This window comes from Aegilops tauschii, chromosome 5, assembly GCF_002575655.3.
Source record: "Aegilops tauschii subsp. strangulata cultivar AL8/78 chromosome 5, Aet v6.0, whole genome shotgun sequence".
Classification (NCBI taxonomy): Eukaryota; Viridiplantae; Streptophyta; class Magnoliopsida; order Poales; family Poaceae; genus Aegilops; species Aegilops tauschii.
In genome coordinates, this window is record NC_053039.3 from 474,456,831 (window position 1) to 474,474,098 (window position 17,268).

Genomic DNA, 17,268 nt, shown 5'->3' on the forward strand with positions numbered 1-17,268 from the left:
CACCTGCATTTTACACAAGTACCCAATATATAGAGGGTTCAGGCCAAATAACACATTCAGCATTGTCCATAGGTATACATATTTCTCGGCTTACATGCTCGATAATAGGAAGAATGATAATGATGCAACTAATTTGTGCTAGGTCAACATCGAAGTATACAAATTCAGCAGGGTGCTTCCTTTTAATGGAAATCGATGGGGAGATTGGCCCCTTCACTATTTCTGAAAAATGAAATCTACAATGCAGCAAACTGCAAATTTATTGATGATCTAATTCTAATACTTGGAAGCAAGCACCTTGACAAGAGGCCTATCACAACAGTCAAAATGAAAGTACAAAGACATGTAAAAAGCTCACCTTAACGTCACTTGCTAGCTCAAGTTTTTTAATAATGACCTTCTGGATGGAGGAGACCTCCATAGTTCCCTCTCTGAAAGAAGAAGGAAAATCCATATTGAACAGAATGTATTAAATTCTTAGAATTGAAACAAACTTTTGCCCAGGTTGAAAAAGAAACGTGAAGATTAAAGGGGAATTCACTTAATTCTGCATAGTGCTTTCATATTGAACAAGTGGATGCTAATTAAAGTGTGAGAGGCCTTTATCATTCTTGACAAAGAAACTTCAAGATTAAAGGGGACCTCACTAAATTCTGTAGAAATTATTTTTTATCTGAGGCAGCCGTTTAGCTTTTGCCCTGCAAAACAGTTTTCATTTTGACACGAGGACACAACAATACTGGTCCATCGGAATCAGTAAAAACATTGACTGTGCTGCAATCTTACTGTTTTGGTGCAGTCAGTAGTGAAAACCAGACTGGGGTCAATGTACAGATATTCCATCATGCGAGTCTGCTTCTGGGCTTTCCCTCAAACTATCCTTTGTGGTTGTTTTATTTTTGCGACTTCCCCTTAGAAAAGAACTTGATTTTTGTGATTTCTTCGCACCTGAACCGACTAAACTCCTTAGGAGCTTATAAAGCTCTTCCTTGTCAATCATCTCGCGACTCTTTCCATCCTCAGAAATATCTGTACTATTCTGTTTCGGATGGAAGTGTAGTTAGAATAAGCAAATGTTACAAGACAATTGGAATCACTTTCTGATAATACTTTGATACTACCTTCTTTTATTTGCAGATATTTTCATCTTGGTTGATTTTGGTGCCATCTTTGGGGTTTCAACCAAGGAATAAATGGAGCTCTCTTCTCTCTGGCAATGTAATAGTTGGAGCCTCAGTAGGATCCACTTCTCTCTCAGGTGGAAATACACTGTCCACCCAAGTAACAATCATTCATGTTAGGTAGCAACAAATAGTAGATTACCTGAGTCAGAGATCACAGGAGAAAAAGAATATATTGGCTGGAATTCTAAGCTTTTGTTTCACAAAAGAATAATGTATATAACTATATATACATAGATAGTTTCTTCTATACACAGAAACATATAGCTTATAATTACACTTATATTGAATAACTACGTATGTGTACTTATATACATAGATCTAAAGAAAATGATAATTGATAAGTTGAAAAAAAACCAATGTTGTACAGAACTATATAGATAACCTTGGTAATTTAACAATTACTGCTTACTTGAGTTTCTCTTCAGGAGCAATCCCAAGAGCAGCGACGCATACGGGGCAGGATTCGATCTCCTCGTATCTATTTCCTCATGATACATTCCCGGCAAACTGCTTATGCAAAAATGCGCTCACAAGAGGAACTCCACAGGCAGGCACACAAGTTTCATATAGAGATTTGAAAGACCAAAACTTTACGCGATCGACAAGCGAAAACAATATTAGGGATAAATTAGTTAGTAGCAACAATGCAACAAGACAAATCTGACAAATTGCTAAATGTTGGAACCTCATACTGAAAGAATAAATTAGTTACCGCTATGAAAATGTCGCCTCATACTGAAAGAATAATCCGACTAATTGTTAAATGTTGGTACAAAAGTTTATATGCAATTAGGCATGGTAATTTACAAATGAAATTCAACCTAAATTTGAAGTACATAATAAGGTAGAAATTGGCGTAGCTATTTGATCCAGCCCATAACAGTGAATTTGTAGTGACGGATAACCAATGTGATTTTAATACACGTCACAATGTATCGACATGCAGGTTTTGCTCTAATAAATAGATGTTTATGGATTCATAAAAAAGGTCAAAAGGAGTGCAATACATGAGCTATAATTTTGCATGGTGATCCATCACCCACAATTCCTTCTGTCTTATGTAGTCACAAACCAAGGTTGATAATACTCTTAGCGGAGGAAAGGTTCAATCATCCTTGTGATGATGCTTCATAGTGGTAAATTTAGTGAAATAACAGTTTGTTTGGCGTTAATACCTGGCTGATGAAAATTACAAAACAAGATTTTGTATTTCATATATTGGCTACAAACTTTATTGAAACTCAAAATTGCACACAATTGACTGCCATCGTCTCGGTGTTAATATAAGAATATGCAAACCACAAATTAATTTAACGACGTTGAACAAATCTAACCGCACAAATATGTGGATAAATCCACTAGTTTATATAATACAGAGGAAGACCATGCACTGGGATGTAACTGTGGCGAGTGGAATGACAACTATACATGAAGTTTATAGAGAAATTTATCTAGAATGTTAGTCCATATTGGTTAGCAGGTATAAATATAAAATTGTAATGTCACTTAAATTAGGCATATGGGAGTCCACACAATTAATTATTTCTGGGCATTTGTAGTAGTCGATGATATTCAAATATCCATTAGACGAATGCTATGCCATACAATGTGATACAATCAGATAATAAGTACAATAAATGAGCTAGCATAACAGGAAAAGCAAAAATAAAATGTACTCTCTCCGTAAAAAACGCTCTTATATTATGGGACGGAGGGAGTACTATATTATGGGCAGGGTACAAATAGTAGTAAATCTGAACATTAATTCGGGGCTACACAAAACTGATTTAATAAGCCAGATAAAAGACAGTGTTTCATCATATGTAATTCAAGCTTCCACTACAATGGGAATTAGGAAGCATCAAATGATTCTATAATGTTAACACTTAAGACAGACAGTGGGCAGCCGTCCATTGAAACCTGTACATTTTCTATCTCGAGAAATTGGTTACAGGCTTAAAGCTCAAATGCCCAATGTTTCATCATATGTAATTCAAGCTTCCACTACAATGGGAATCAGAAAACATTCCACAAATGTTCAAGTCGTCAAAACTGGCATAACTTACTAACACAACTTTTTGACATATTTTATTTAGAAAGCAAAAGTCCGCTAGTATTTTTTTTAATACAATCCAGATTTGTGCACCTCTAGCACACACAATTGTGATTCACTTGCAGTTTAGTCACCAGTTTATACCTCTGGAAGGTCTGGTATAACCTCGCCATCTTGTTGGCAGGGTGATCCGTTTTGTTTGCAGACATCTGGGGTACATCACAAGACTAGATACTTAACTTGCATCCAGATTGCATTGAGAGCGCAAGTAGTGGTGCAGCAGTAGCGCGAGGCTTATGGATCAAGTGGCTCAGCCACATTTTAATTAAGTGCACTCTACATAATGTGGTGCAGCCACTTTGTCAAACAAAAAAGTGGTGCCACCACAATTTATTTAAGAATGTGAAGCCCGGCTATACCAAAACACAGAACTGAAATATATACTTCCTCGACACAAATTACTACTCTCTCCAAACATTACTACGTACTCCACCCCACCTCTAAACTTGTGCAAAATGGACACAAGGAAGCAGACTGCACGTGCGCGGCTGAATACGAATGAAATGGACACAACATATCGGAATGGACTGTTGCGTGAGAGTACGGGCAAAGAAACTACGGCCGACCAGGAGCACGTGGTGATGGCTGCTCGCGTGCTTGTTTCCCCTCTACCCTACCTCTAAACTCAATCTTCTCCGCCATGGCCCGCCGCCCATCCCCAAACACACCGCGGCGTGTCCCACTCCCAGCACCGTGTTGTATTGTAATTGTATGTGGCCAACTGCAGGCCGGCGATGGGGCTAGCCCACGATGACATTGGCGCGACCTTTGACGCCTTCGGGCAAGTCGTGGGAGTTAGGACCACCGTCAACTGCAGAGCACGCGTCATCTCTGGTTCCGCGAGGAGCCATTCCCTTCTCATAGAATCGCCACTGTCAAAACTGTCAGAACACTGTAATATATTGGACCCTCGTTACTGATTGAAGAAGCACGGAATCCCATAAAATGTCAGAACATTGTAATATATTGGTCCCTCATTCCCGAATTGCCGCCGCCCCGGCAGTCCGCTCCATCCACTGTCTCCTCACTGTCGCTAGCCTTGACGCCCTCCTCTTCTGCCATATCAGCAATGTGGTGCAGCCACTTTGTCAAGGAAAAGTAGTGCAGCCACATATTATTTAAGAATGTGAAGTGCGGCAACACAGAAGTGAAAATATATATACTTTCTCAACACAATTCACAACTCTCTCCAAACAATACTACATACTCCACACCACCTCTTAACTCGTGTGCCAAAATAGAGAAGAAAACAGAGTGCACGCGACTGAATAAAAATGAAATGGACACAACACGTATCCGAATGGACTGCTGCGTGAGAGTAAGGGCGATCGAAGAAACTACAGCCGACCGGGAGCGCGTGCCAAGTTGCTCCTGCCGATGACTGCTCGCGTGCTTGTTTCCCCTCTACCCTCCTCTAAACTCCATCTTCTCTGCCATGGCTCCACAGACGGCGACGTCTGGGTACACGCGCCCACCGCCCATCACCAAAGACGCTGCGGCATGTCTACTCCCACTCCCAGCGCCGCGTTGTATACTTGTATTGTATGTGGCCAACTACATCTTCGTTATTTGATTGTGTGAGAGAACCTTATTTGGCTGTGTGCATCTTCGTTATGCAGAGGCCAGGTGTAATGCTTAGACATTTTAAGTAATAAAGCGCCCTTTTTCGAAAAATGTGGCCAAATGCAGGCCGGCGCCGGCACTGGCCCACGATGACATATGGCGCGACCTTTGACGCCTTCGGAGCTATAAAACAAGAACAGACCCGTGGTTTTGCTCTCCTCTCATGGAAGGAACTATGGGCCGACGGCACAAACAGACACACCGCAATGTAAATACTGTATCTACAGAAATTATGGAGTAGAAAGTAGTGCATGCAGTGCACACACGCGCGAGGGCAGAGCGCCTTCCACCTCTGGACCGCAAGACTTCCACCCCCTCTCCTCCTATAAAAAGCCCCCTGCATCCTCCAGACCTCTCACCTCTACAGTCCTCTCAAATCCACATTGTTCAGTTCTTGCTGCCTCGTGGAAGCCATTGTACGTAGGAGGTGGGAAACTCAGGGATCTAATAGAGGTTTTGGGTTGTGCTCTTAGGTTGTTGCGGGGATTGTATTGGTTAGCGCCCGTTGTTTTTATTTAGTCTTTTCTTCATGGCATTTGCCTTGCCAGGTGGGAAGAATTTCGAAAAACATGGCGGCTATGGGTGGGGGCAAAAGGCAGAGGATGGAGGCTCCGGCGGAGGACAAGTTCCCGGAGGGCTTACGCGTTCTTGCCGTCGACGACGACTGCGTCTGCCTCAAGGTAATGGAGGCCGTCCTGCGCCGCTGCAAATACCAGCGTGAGTCTCCCTTGATCCCTCATAGTCAGGTTCCGCGAGCAAGCCGACCCGAGGGCCGCGATGGCCGCGCTACAGGGACGCCCTTGAGAGCGCGTACTGCACATACGGTACTTGGCCATTGCCCAGGACACCGTTTCCGTCCCCCCCTGACATAAGGCCTCGAGGAATTCATCCTAGGCGGAAGCGGCTCAATGAAGCAATTCTATTGGAAAAAGACCGGCCGATTTCAACGCCCGCGTCGGCCACGCGCTGCGCCGTCTGATCATCGCGATTTCGCCTGGGAATCACGGCCTCGCTCGGTGGCTGCGGCGGCGGTACGGGGTCTCTGCTGGGTAGCTCTGGCGTTCGCGGCTACAGGAGAGGAAATGTCTCGGCCGCAAGGTGGCTGCCACGGCCAGACCGCAGCGCAGGCAATCAAAAGCTCGGGGTTTCTTCTAGATCAGGAAGTCGTACCAAATTAACGCCAACCAGGGAAGACCGACCGAGAACAGATGACACGGGACTGTAGAGGACGGCATTGGGCATTAACCTTGCATCACAACGGTCGGGGGGAGGGGGGGCGTCTGCGGGGTGCAGGAATGCCGGCCGCGGCGCGACACAAAATAGTAGAGAAAGGGAGGCGGGGACGAGGGTAGGAACAGAACTCATATGTGTGGCCACAGTGGTTGAAGGCGCTGGCCTCCCGGAAGTAGCCCTTGCAGAACGGGCACGTCAAGCACGGGGCGAGCGCCGCCCGCGGCACGCGAGCTACTCCCGGCGCGCGCCCCATCTCTCGTCAGAACTCGGGGCATCGGGAGGCGGTGAATCAGAAATACATGGCGCCGGGCGTTGGAATCGAGGGCAATGGCCGGCCGGGCGAAGGGAGAAGCGCGGCGGAGCTCCGGCGAGTCACGGGGAGTTTGGCGGGACCATGGAGTAGCAAAATCTTTCCTTTTGTTGGTAGAAATAGAAGAGTGTGAGGAGATTGCCTGTTGGCGGCGCCCGGTGCGCGTGGCCGGATCGGGCCCAGGAGAATGTCTAGGTCAGGGCACTTTTCCTAGAAAGGAACGATCTATGTGCGCCCGTCTTCCTGTATTGTTTTGAGTGGTCATTGCTTTTCATCTTTTGTGCGGGTAAGTAGCGAGTCCTTACAAAGCGAGAGGCGGTAAGAGGGAAGCCGGTCCCTTCACTATTTCTGAACAAGAAGTGGATGCCAATTAAACTATGAGAGGCCTTTATCATTGTTGACAAAGAAACTTGAAGATTAAAGGGGAACTCACTAAATTCTGTAGAAATTATTTTTTTTATCTGAGGCAGCCGTTTAGCTTTTGCCCTGCAAGAACAGTTTTCATTTTGACTTGAGCACACAACAAACATGGTCCATCAGTGTCAGTAAAAAACATTGAATATGCTGCAATCTTACTGTTTTGGTGCAGTCACTATTGAAAACAAGACTGGGCTTTCCCACAAACTATCCTCTCTGGTTGTTTTATTTTTGCGGCTTCCCCTTAGACAAGAACTTGATTTTCGCAATTACTTTGCACTTGAACCAACTAAACTCCGTAAGGGCTTATAAAGCTTTTCCTTCTCAATAGTCTCACAATTCTTTCGATCTTCAGAAATATCTGCAGTTTTCTGTTTTGCATGGAGGTTTAGTTAGAGTAAGCAAATGTTACAAGACAATTGGCGTCACTTGCTGGTAATACTTTGATACTACCTTCTTTTTATTTGCAGATATTGTCATCTTGGTTAATTTTGGTGCCATCTTTGGGGTTTCAACCAAGGAAGAAATGAACCTCTCTTCTATCTTTGGTATTTTAACAAATACCGCTTACCTGAGTTTATCTTCAGGACCAATCCCAAGAGCAGCCTCGCATACAGGACAGGATTCGATCTCCTCCTCGTCTATTTTTTTCATGATACACTCCCGGCAAACACTGCTTATACTAAAATACGGTCACAAGAGGAACTCCACACACAGGCAGGCAATTTTCATATTGAGATTTGGAAGAAAAAAATGTTTCGCGATCGACAAGTCAAAACAATACTACGAGTAAATTAGTTAGTAGCAACAATGCAACAAGACTAGATACTTGACTTGCATCCAGATTGCATTGAGAGCGCAAGTAGTGTTGCAGATGTAGCGCCAGGCTTATGGATCAAGTTGCTCGGCCACATTTTATTTAAGTGGACTCTACATAATGTGGTGCAACCACTTTGTCAAAGAAAAAAGTGGTGCCGCCACAATTTATTTAAGAATGTGAATCGCGGCTATACCAAAACAAAGAACTGAAATATATACTTCATCGACAGAAATTACTACTCTCTCCAAACATTACTACGTACTCCACCCCACCTCTAAACTCGTGCAAAATGGACACAAGGAAGCAGACTGCACGTGCGCGGCTGAATACAAATGAAATGGACAGAACATATCCGAATGGACAGCTGCGTGAGAGTTCGGGTCGGGCGAAGAAACTACGGCCGACCGGGAGCACGTGGCGATGACTGCTCACGTGCTTGTTTCTCCTCTACCCTACCTCTAAACTCCATCTTTTCTGCCATGGCCCGCTGCCCATCCCCAAATACACCACGGCGTGTCCCACTCTCAGCGCGGTGTTGTATTGTAATTGTACGTGCCCAACTGCAGGCCGGCGGTGGGGGCTGGCCCACGATGACATCAGCGTGATCTTTGACTCCTTCGGGCAAGTCGTGGGAGTTAGCTCCACCATAAACTACGGAGCGCGCTTCATCTCTGGTTTCGCGAGGAACCATTGCCCTTCTCATGATCCGTCTCATAGAATCGTCACTGTTAGAACACTGCAATATATTGGTCCCTCGTTACTGATTGAAGAAGCAGGAATCGCATAAAATGTCAGAACACTGTAATATATTGGTCCCTCATTCCTGACTCGCCGGCGTCCCGACGATCCGCTCCATCCACCGTCTCCATGCTGTCCCTAGCCATGACGCCCTTCTCTTCTGCAACAAATTAGAACAAATTAAAGCTGCAGCTGGACGTATTTCCTTTTCGTGGGAAGCTGGTGAGCAGCTGGTTTTGGCACCGTCAGGGGGACGCTATTGACTTAAGGCGGCCCAGTGCAGGTTTGATCCCATTCGCACATATCACATCGGGTAGTTTCCAATTGCGGACGCCGGCTTACCATTTACTCACATCGGACAGTAGAGGGTTCGTCTGTCATCCTTACCCAGCAGCCAACACTCTCTCCTCAGAAGCTCCCCCCGTCCTGCTCCGATCCCTACCGAGGTCCACCACCAAACCTAATTTTCCTCACGGCCGGACTAGCAGCCGCCTTTGGCAATGGAGATGGAGGCCGGCGGTAGTTGTTTTTTTTTTTGAAAAGGAGGTTAAGACCCCCGGCCTTTGCATCAATCGATGCATAAGGCCATCTTTATTTATTATTCCACAAAGGTCTAACAAGAATATATATCAAGCCAGTCGAAGCCATTACTCACACCTACAAAAACTCAATAATGTGGAGTGCTCTCACACACCAAATCTAAATTCGGTTTCGTCGGCGATCCATCCACATAACGTATCAAAATCAACTGCCGGTGCAGCAGACCTAAAGCGTATACCACATGCACATGTTCTAGACGCCGCCATCTTCACCGGACCACTGACCCATCTTCAGGAGAGAGATCCGCATCATTCTTGCCAGTCCGTCCATCCGTCGACACCACCACGGCACCCAACGGCGCCACCGCACCGCGCTCGTCCATCCAGACGTGAAGATTCTAAAAGATCTATCGTGTGTAGCACCTGCCGACCGGGCATAACACAATGTAGCACCTGTCGGTCAGGCATGACTTGACATCTCCACCGAAAGCTCCGTGCAAGACAAAGCCGCTACACCTCCTGCTTCTGTCTTCCAGCGCTGCTCCACAAACTATGCTCCTAAGAGAGAAAACGACACTGTAGTACCGCCACCGTCTGATATGGAAGACCAGATCCTAGGGTTTCCCCGCAAACAGCATGAGTGGGTCAACATTAGTCACACGGCGATGCTTTCATCAAGGTAACGACACAGAACACCGACATCGCCTGCCATCGGCTTGGTTTTCACCGGCACCTAGCAGCTGGAGCTAGATGCCAGATCTCGAGATCTGCACATCCAGCGTCAGGCCGACCAACTCCGGCGAAGGAGATGGCCAAGCCGCTTGATGTCGCCGGGTCAGCGGAGATGCATGATAGCGTGTGGAGCGGCCCGTTGAAGCCCATCTGGGACCCGATCGGGCGCCCTAGCCGCCGCTGCAGAGATCTCACCGTCGCAGGCTCCAGCACGCCGTCCCTGGTCGTCGCCGGCCTGCGCCACCGCACTTGATCCGGCCAGAGTAGAACGACGCCACCCAGATCCAATCGTGGGCCGTGGAGGATTGCCGCCGCCGCTGCTGCGGCCCGCAGGCTTAGCCTGCGACGCCCTCAACGACGGTGGCGGGAGGTGGGGGGCCGTTGGTGGCGACTAGAGGCGGCCGACTGTAGTTGTAGGTGTTCGACTACGAGGAAGAGCAAATCAGCCGAGGGCGAGGGTTATCTAGCTGCGGCGCCGGCGGCAGCGGCCGATCTCGGAGCGGCTGAACATGATGGATGCAGAAGTGGACGAGATCTCCACCACATCACAAACTTCATTGCCTCCCCGACGACATGCGCCAGAAGATAATTTCGGTCCTCCCCATCAAGCAATGTGGTTGCTCGTCAGAACTCGGGCATCGGGAGGAGGTGAATCAAAAATACACGGTGCCGGACAATGGAATTGAGGGCATTGGCAGGCCGGGAGAAGGGATAAGCGCGGCGGAGCTCCGGCGTGTCACGGGGGGTTTCGGGGGACCGCGGAGTAGTAAAATATTTCCTTTTCTTTGTAGAAAACTAGAAATATAAGAGTATGAGGCGATTGCGTGTTGGCGGCGCCGTGTGCGTGTTGCCGGACCGGGCCTTGGAGAATGTTTAGGCTAGGGCACTTCTCCTACACGGAACGATCTTTGTGCGACAATTTGTATTCGGACCCATCTTCCTGTTTTTTTTTTTCAAATCTAATGTTTTTTCTGTTCAGAACCAGGCAATTCCAGTTTTTCATTGCCTCCATACTGTGGATCAATATTCAACTATTGTACGGGTAATTAGCGAGTTTATTACGAAGCAAGATGCGATAAGAGGGAAGCGAGTTCAGATAGGACCAAGACCGTTGTGTGGGTGAACTGGGCTGCAAAGAGAGAAGTGAGTTTGTTGGAAAACCATTGCGTACGTGAAGTGATGTGGGAAACAGTAGAGCGAGCCAGATGATACCATTATGCATGCGAATTACGCTGGAAAGAAAGAAGCGAGTTCGATGAGACCATTGCTTTCACGCAGGAAAGGGGGGACTGACTTGGAGGAAATCATTTTGTATGTGAATTCTTCGGTTTATTTTCTGACAGGCGAGAAAAGTGCAAAACCTCATCTGTAGCAAACCTGGAGACACCATGCTATTTATTACAGTTAATGAATACAAAAAAGACAGACGACTATTTAGAGCAGTAACCTTATGTGTGACAGCTCATGACAACCTATTTTAATCATTAATTTATGATATTGATGATGAATATTTTTGTGCTGAGGTAAATAATGATTTATGACAAAATGAAATTTAACAATGCAAGTTGATGCCCTAATGCAGTTGGTTTATGTGTAGGTACCAATGCAAGTTTATTTAACATAAACACTGAAATTTAACAACTCAAAACATGGAAATGCATTAAAAAAAGTCTTGCAACATTTTCTTAGTACTGACATTTACTGTGCTAGCATTGTTTTGTGTTCCTATTAAACCAACATATTAGATGGACTTATTAAACAAAATAATATATATGTATAGTGCAAGTTGATGCCCTAATCAAGTCTTATTGCAGTTGGTTTATGTGTCGGCGCCATGTCTTGGGCCTTGCCGCTTCGGCCGCCATTTATAGCTGCAAGCCTGCAACGTTCTCTCTATCAACTGGAGACGAGAACAGGGAACGAGTCTAGGGTGAAGTAGTTGGTGGAGCGATGGATTTGGAGCGACGTGGAGAGATAATTGGGTTGCCTTGTGTTACAACTTACAATCGCCCAATTAAGCCCATTTAATCTTTCTTCTACCTCGTGTGCATACCCTTTCATGGTTTCACACAAAAACAACGCCTCGCCACCCCAGCTTCAACTTCTTGTCAGCGCTGGTACTTGTTCCACCATCAAAAAACCAGCGCGACTGCCCCAGCTCGCCCCAATGGTAGAGCAGCGGTGGATCTACCATTGGGTCTTCCGATGTTATACGAAATCTATATATTTTGTACACCAAAGCCCCAACCCCTCAATTTTAGGTTTTTATCAGGCGGCTGACTACTTCAACAACCACTTCCTCTCTACTAACTCGACAACTTCATTAGGGAAATCCAAAATAGTTTGGTGAGCCAGCTATTTGCTAGAACCTTAACCAGGTAACCCAAGGCTTGGTACCAGGTCGAATGACGCTCATGCTGGCAGACACGAGGCTCTTTGTAGGTGAGGCTCTCCACATTTGGTGGCGAACATGTCTAGACCGCCCCATTTTCAACTCAAATATGTGATGGGTCACAAAATTATAACGTTGAATTCACATTTGAAAGGAGTTTCTAATGTCATAATTTTATTAGTGTACAGCGCATATATTATTGATCTTATAGGTAGTCAAAGTATCCTTGGAGCTACCCGTAAGTGAGCAAACCCCCTGGGCAGGAGGAATTTTATGAAGAAACATTTTCTATGGAGACTTAGATTTAAAAACTTTATATTTTTGCCCCCTCGATCATTGTTCTGTAGCCCCGTCACTGTTCAAAGTTAATCTTGAAATATGTATTAGTCCCCGGCGACCCACCACCATGCGCACACCACCGCGAGAGTTCCAGCACCGACCCCCCCCCCCCCCCCCCCCAAACCAACCCTCCGTCCACATCAAGAGTAACAAAGTCGCCCCTCCGCCGGTTCTGCTGGGGCTTCACTTGATGGATAACGCCGATGATATCGAAGGAAGGGAGGGCCGGGGAAGGATCCGTCACCACCCATGTTATCAAGGGGGAGGTGGCGAAATGGGGTTCAGTTTACGGTGATGCATCTTCAAATTTCAGTACCTAACTTTCATTTACTTGCACTTTATAACCTTTCAACTATCTCCTTTGCACTTGCTTATTAGAGAGTCTAGGTAAAGCAGACGTTTGGTGTACAAAAGGTTTTATCAGTGGAAGATAGAACCTGAGGGAGTAAGATTCCTAACAATACATCCTGTGGGATATAAACATTCTGTACTTGCAACTCCACATTGGAACGTGCTACAACAATTCCACCCAAGTCCCTTCTTGGATGAGGGATAACACCCAAGTCCCTTCTTGGCCGAACAATCCTTTCGATTGCTCAAATAGTCATGAAGATTCTTTTCACCCGGATACAAGACACAAGGGCCTTCCCTAGTTGAGTGTTCAACTTCTTATTCTCCTCCATGAGAGATGCATAGTCAAATGAAGAATTAGTAGTATAAGCATCATCATTCATACTAATGGGAGGAGCGGTGGTGAGTAAATTTTAGTACTAAAATTGAGTGTGCTAGCATTTTTTGTGTTCCTATGATACCGACATATTAGGTGTACTAATTAAACAAAAGGAAATATATATAACTGCAAGTTGATGCCGCTGGTGTTGCTCCACCCTCGAAGAACCAACGCGACCACCCCAGCTACATCCTCTCGTCATAGGGACGTAAGCTCAGTGCCTTTTGTCGGGGCCTCGGCAAACATATAATAAGAGGTGAAATCAGCAACCCACAGAAAAAAATCAGCTCCATGGAGCTCGAGCTCTGTTATGCATCTTCGGTAAATTAGCAAGTAGCAACAATGCAGTAAGAGTAGATACTTTACTTGCATCCTGATTGAGAGCACAACCAAGAAGAGGTGATGCAGTAGTAGCGCTAGGCTTATTGATCATGTGGTGATCATCCTCCTGACCTCTACAGCGTGTGCTGCAGCCACATTGTCAAAAAAGTAGCGTAGTCACATTTTATTTAAGAATGTGGTGCAGCCGCATTATATTTAAGCTTGCGTATTCCTCCGGTGGCCACCGTGGTGAAAGTATCCACGTCGCAGGAATACCGGGCGCCTGCCGAAACTGCTGGTGAGCTGCAACGTGCGGCCACGGAGACGCGACATAGAAGACACCCATAAAGGCGAAAGGCTTCAAGTGTTCGCTGCATTGTCGACTGCAGAGAAGAAGGGTGGCATGCACTGCTGCGTCAGAGCACGGGCGAAGAAGCTACATCAGACCAAGAGCCCTTGTGGCCATCTCTACGGGCGCATCCTGCACATACACTACTCGGTGGCCACCTTGGTAAGGTCCCGGCCGCATATTCATTCCCCTGGTGGTCCTCTCATCGTCGGAGCTCAGTATACCGAATATTCACTTGGTCGACGAAGAGCGATTCATTTAGAAATTCGTGCGGGATGCATGCCTCTACGTGTTCACATGCGTTCACTTCCAACCAAGGCCGCACTCGGTTTCTGTGGCACTTGTTTGTTCCGGAGTAGCTCCGGCGTAAGTGGCTACCACAGAGGAAACACCATCAAAAGTCTTGGCCGCAAGGTGGAATCACGCCTATGGAGAATCATGGAACATGCCATGCTGTCCGAGATACATGAGATACTAAGATATGCAACTCCTATTGGGGCTACTAATCTAGTGTTGGGGAACGTAGTAATTTCAAAAAAATTCATACGCACACACAGGATCATAGTGATGCATAGCAACGAGAGGGGAGAGTATTGTCCACGTACCCTCGTAGATCGAAAGCGGAAGCGTTAGCACAACACGGTTGATGTAGTCATACGTCTTCACGATCCGACCGATCCAAGTACCGAACGTACGGCACCTCCGAGTTCAGCACACGTTCAGCTCGATGACGTCCCGCGAACACCGATCCAGCAGAGCTTCACGGGAGAGTTCCGTCAGCACGACGGCGTGGTGACGGTGATGATGTTGCTACCGACGCAGGGCTTCGCCTAAGCACCGCTACGATATGACCGAGGTGGAATATGGTGGAGGTGGGCACCGCACACGGCTGGAAATAGATCAACAGATCAACTTGTGTGTCTAGAGGTGCACCCATGCCCCCGTATATAAAGGATCAGGGGGAGAAGGCCGCCGGCCAGGAGGAGGGCGCGCCAGGGAGGAGTCCTACTCCCACCGGGAGCAGGACTCCCTCTTTTCCTAGTTAGAGTAGGAGGGGAAAAGGAAGGGAAGGTGAGAGGAGGAAGGAAAGGGGGCGCCGCCCCCCTTCCTTGTGCAATTCGGACTAGAGGGGGAGGGGCGCGCGGCCAGCCCTAGCCGCCCCTCCTCTTCTCCACTAAGGCCCATTAAACTCCCCGGGGGGTTCCGGTAACCCCCCCGGTACTCCGGTATATGTTCGAAACTCCCCGAAACCATTCCGGTGTCCGAACATAGTCATCCAATATATCGATCTTTACGTCTCGACCATTTTGGGACTCCTTGTCATGTCCGTGATCATATCCGGGACTCCGAACTACCTTCGGTACATCAAAACACAAAACTCATAATACCGATCGTCATCTAACTTTAAGCGTGCGGACTCTACGGGTTCGAGAACTATGTAGACATGACCGAGACACGTCTCCGGTCAATAACCAATAGTGGAACCTGGATGCTCATATTGGCTCCTACATATTCTACGAAGATCTTTATCGGTCAAACCGCATAACAACATACGTTGTTCCCTTTGTCATCGGTATGTTACTTGCCCGAGATTCGATCATCGGTATCTCAATACCTAGTTCAATCTCGTTACCGGCAAGTCTCTTTACTCGTTCCGTAATACATCATCTCGCAACTAACTCATTAGTTACAATATTTGCAAGGCTTATAGTGATGTGCATTACCGAGGGCCCAAAGATACCTCTCCGACAATCGGAGTGACAAATCCTAATCTCAAAATACGCCAACTCAACATGTACCTTCGGAGACGCCTGTAGAGTACCTTTATAATCACCCAGTTACGTTGTGACGTTTGGTAGCACACAAAGTGTTCCTCCGGTAAACGGAAGTTGCATAATCTCATAGTCATAGGAACATGTATAAGTCATGAAGAAAGCAATAGCAATATACTCAACGATTAAGTGCTAAGCTAACGGAATGGGTCATGTCAATCACATCATTCTCCTAATGATGTGATCCCGTTTATCAAATGACAACTCATGTCTATGGCTAGGAAACATAACCATCTTTGATCAACGAGCTAGTCTAGTAGAGGCATACTAGTGACAATCTGTTTGTCTATGTATTCACACAAGTATTATGTTTCTGGTTAATACAATTCTAGCATGAATAAAACATTTATCATGATATAAGGAAATAAATAATAACTTTATTATTGCCTCTAGGGCATATTTCCTTCAGTCTCCTACTTGCACTAGAGTCAATAATCTAGATTACACAGTAATGACTCTAACACCCATGGAGCCTTGGTGCTGATCATGTTTTGCTCGTGGAAGAGGCTTAGTCAATGGGTCTGCAACATTCAGATCCGTATGTATCTTGCAAATTTCTATGTCTCCCACCAGGACTTGATCCCGGATGGAGTTGAAGCGTCTCTTGATGTGCTTGGTTCTCTTGTGAAATCTGGATTCCTTTGCCAAGGCAATTGCACCAGTATTGTCACAAAAGATTTTCATTGGACCCGATGCACTAGGTATGACACCTAGATGGGATATGAACTCCTTCATCCAGACTCCTTCATTTGCTGGTTCCGAAGCAGCTATGTACTCCGCTTCACACGTAGATCCCGCCACGACGCTTTGTTTAGAACTGCACCAACTGACAGCTCCACCGTTCAATGTAAAGACGTATCCGGTTTGCGATTTAGAATCGTCCGGATCAGTGTCAAAGCTTGCATCGACGTAACCATTTACGACTAGCTCTTTGTCACCTCCATAAACGAGAAACATATCCTTAGTCCTTTTCAGGTATTTCAGGATGTTCTTGACCGCTGTCAAGTGATCCACTCCTGGATTACTTTGGTACCTCCCTGCTAGGCTAATAGCAAGACACACATCAGGTCTGGTACACAGCATTGCATACATGATAGAGCCTATGGCTGAAGCATAGGGAACATCTTTCATTTTCTCTCTATCTTCTGCAGTGGTCGGGCATTGAGTCTGACTCAACTTCACACCTTGTAATACAGGCAAGAACCCTTTCTTTGCTTGATCCATTTTGAACTTCATCTAAACTTTGTCAAGGTATGTGCTTTGTGAAAGTCCTATCAAGCGTCTTGATCTATCTCTATAGATCTTGATGCCTAATATGTAAGCAGCTTCACCGAGGTCTTTCATGGAAAAACTCTTATTCCAGTATCCTTTTATGCTATCTAGAAATTCTATATGATTTCCAATCAGCAATATGTCATCCACATATAATATTAGAAATGCTACAGAGCTCCCACTCACTTTCTTGTAAATATAGGCTTCTCCAAAAGTCTGTATAAAACCATATGCTTTGATCACACTATCAAAACGTTTATTCCATCTCCGAGAGGCTTGCACCAGTCCATAAATGGATCGCTGGAGCTTGCACACTTTGTTAGC

General features: G+C 46.1%; 1 pseudogene; it reads right to left on the reverse strand.

Annotated features, from left to right (window-relative positions):
- Nucleotides 1–646: 646 nt before the first annotated feature.
- On the reverse strand, nucleotides 647–6,406 carry LOC109743816 (uncharacterized; annotated as a pseudogene).
- Between the last annotated feature and the right edge of the window lie 10,862 nt (nucleotides 6,407–17,268).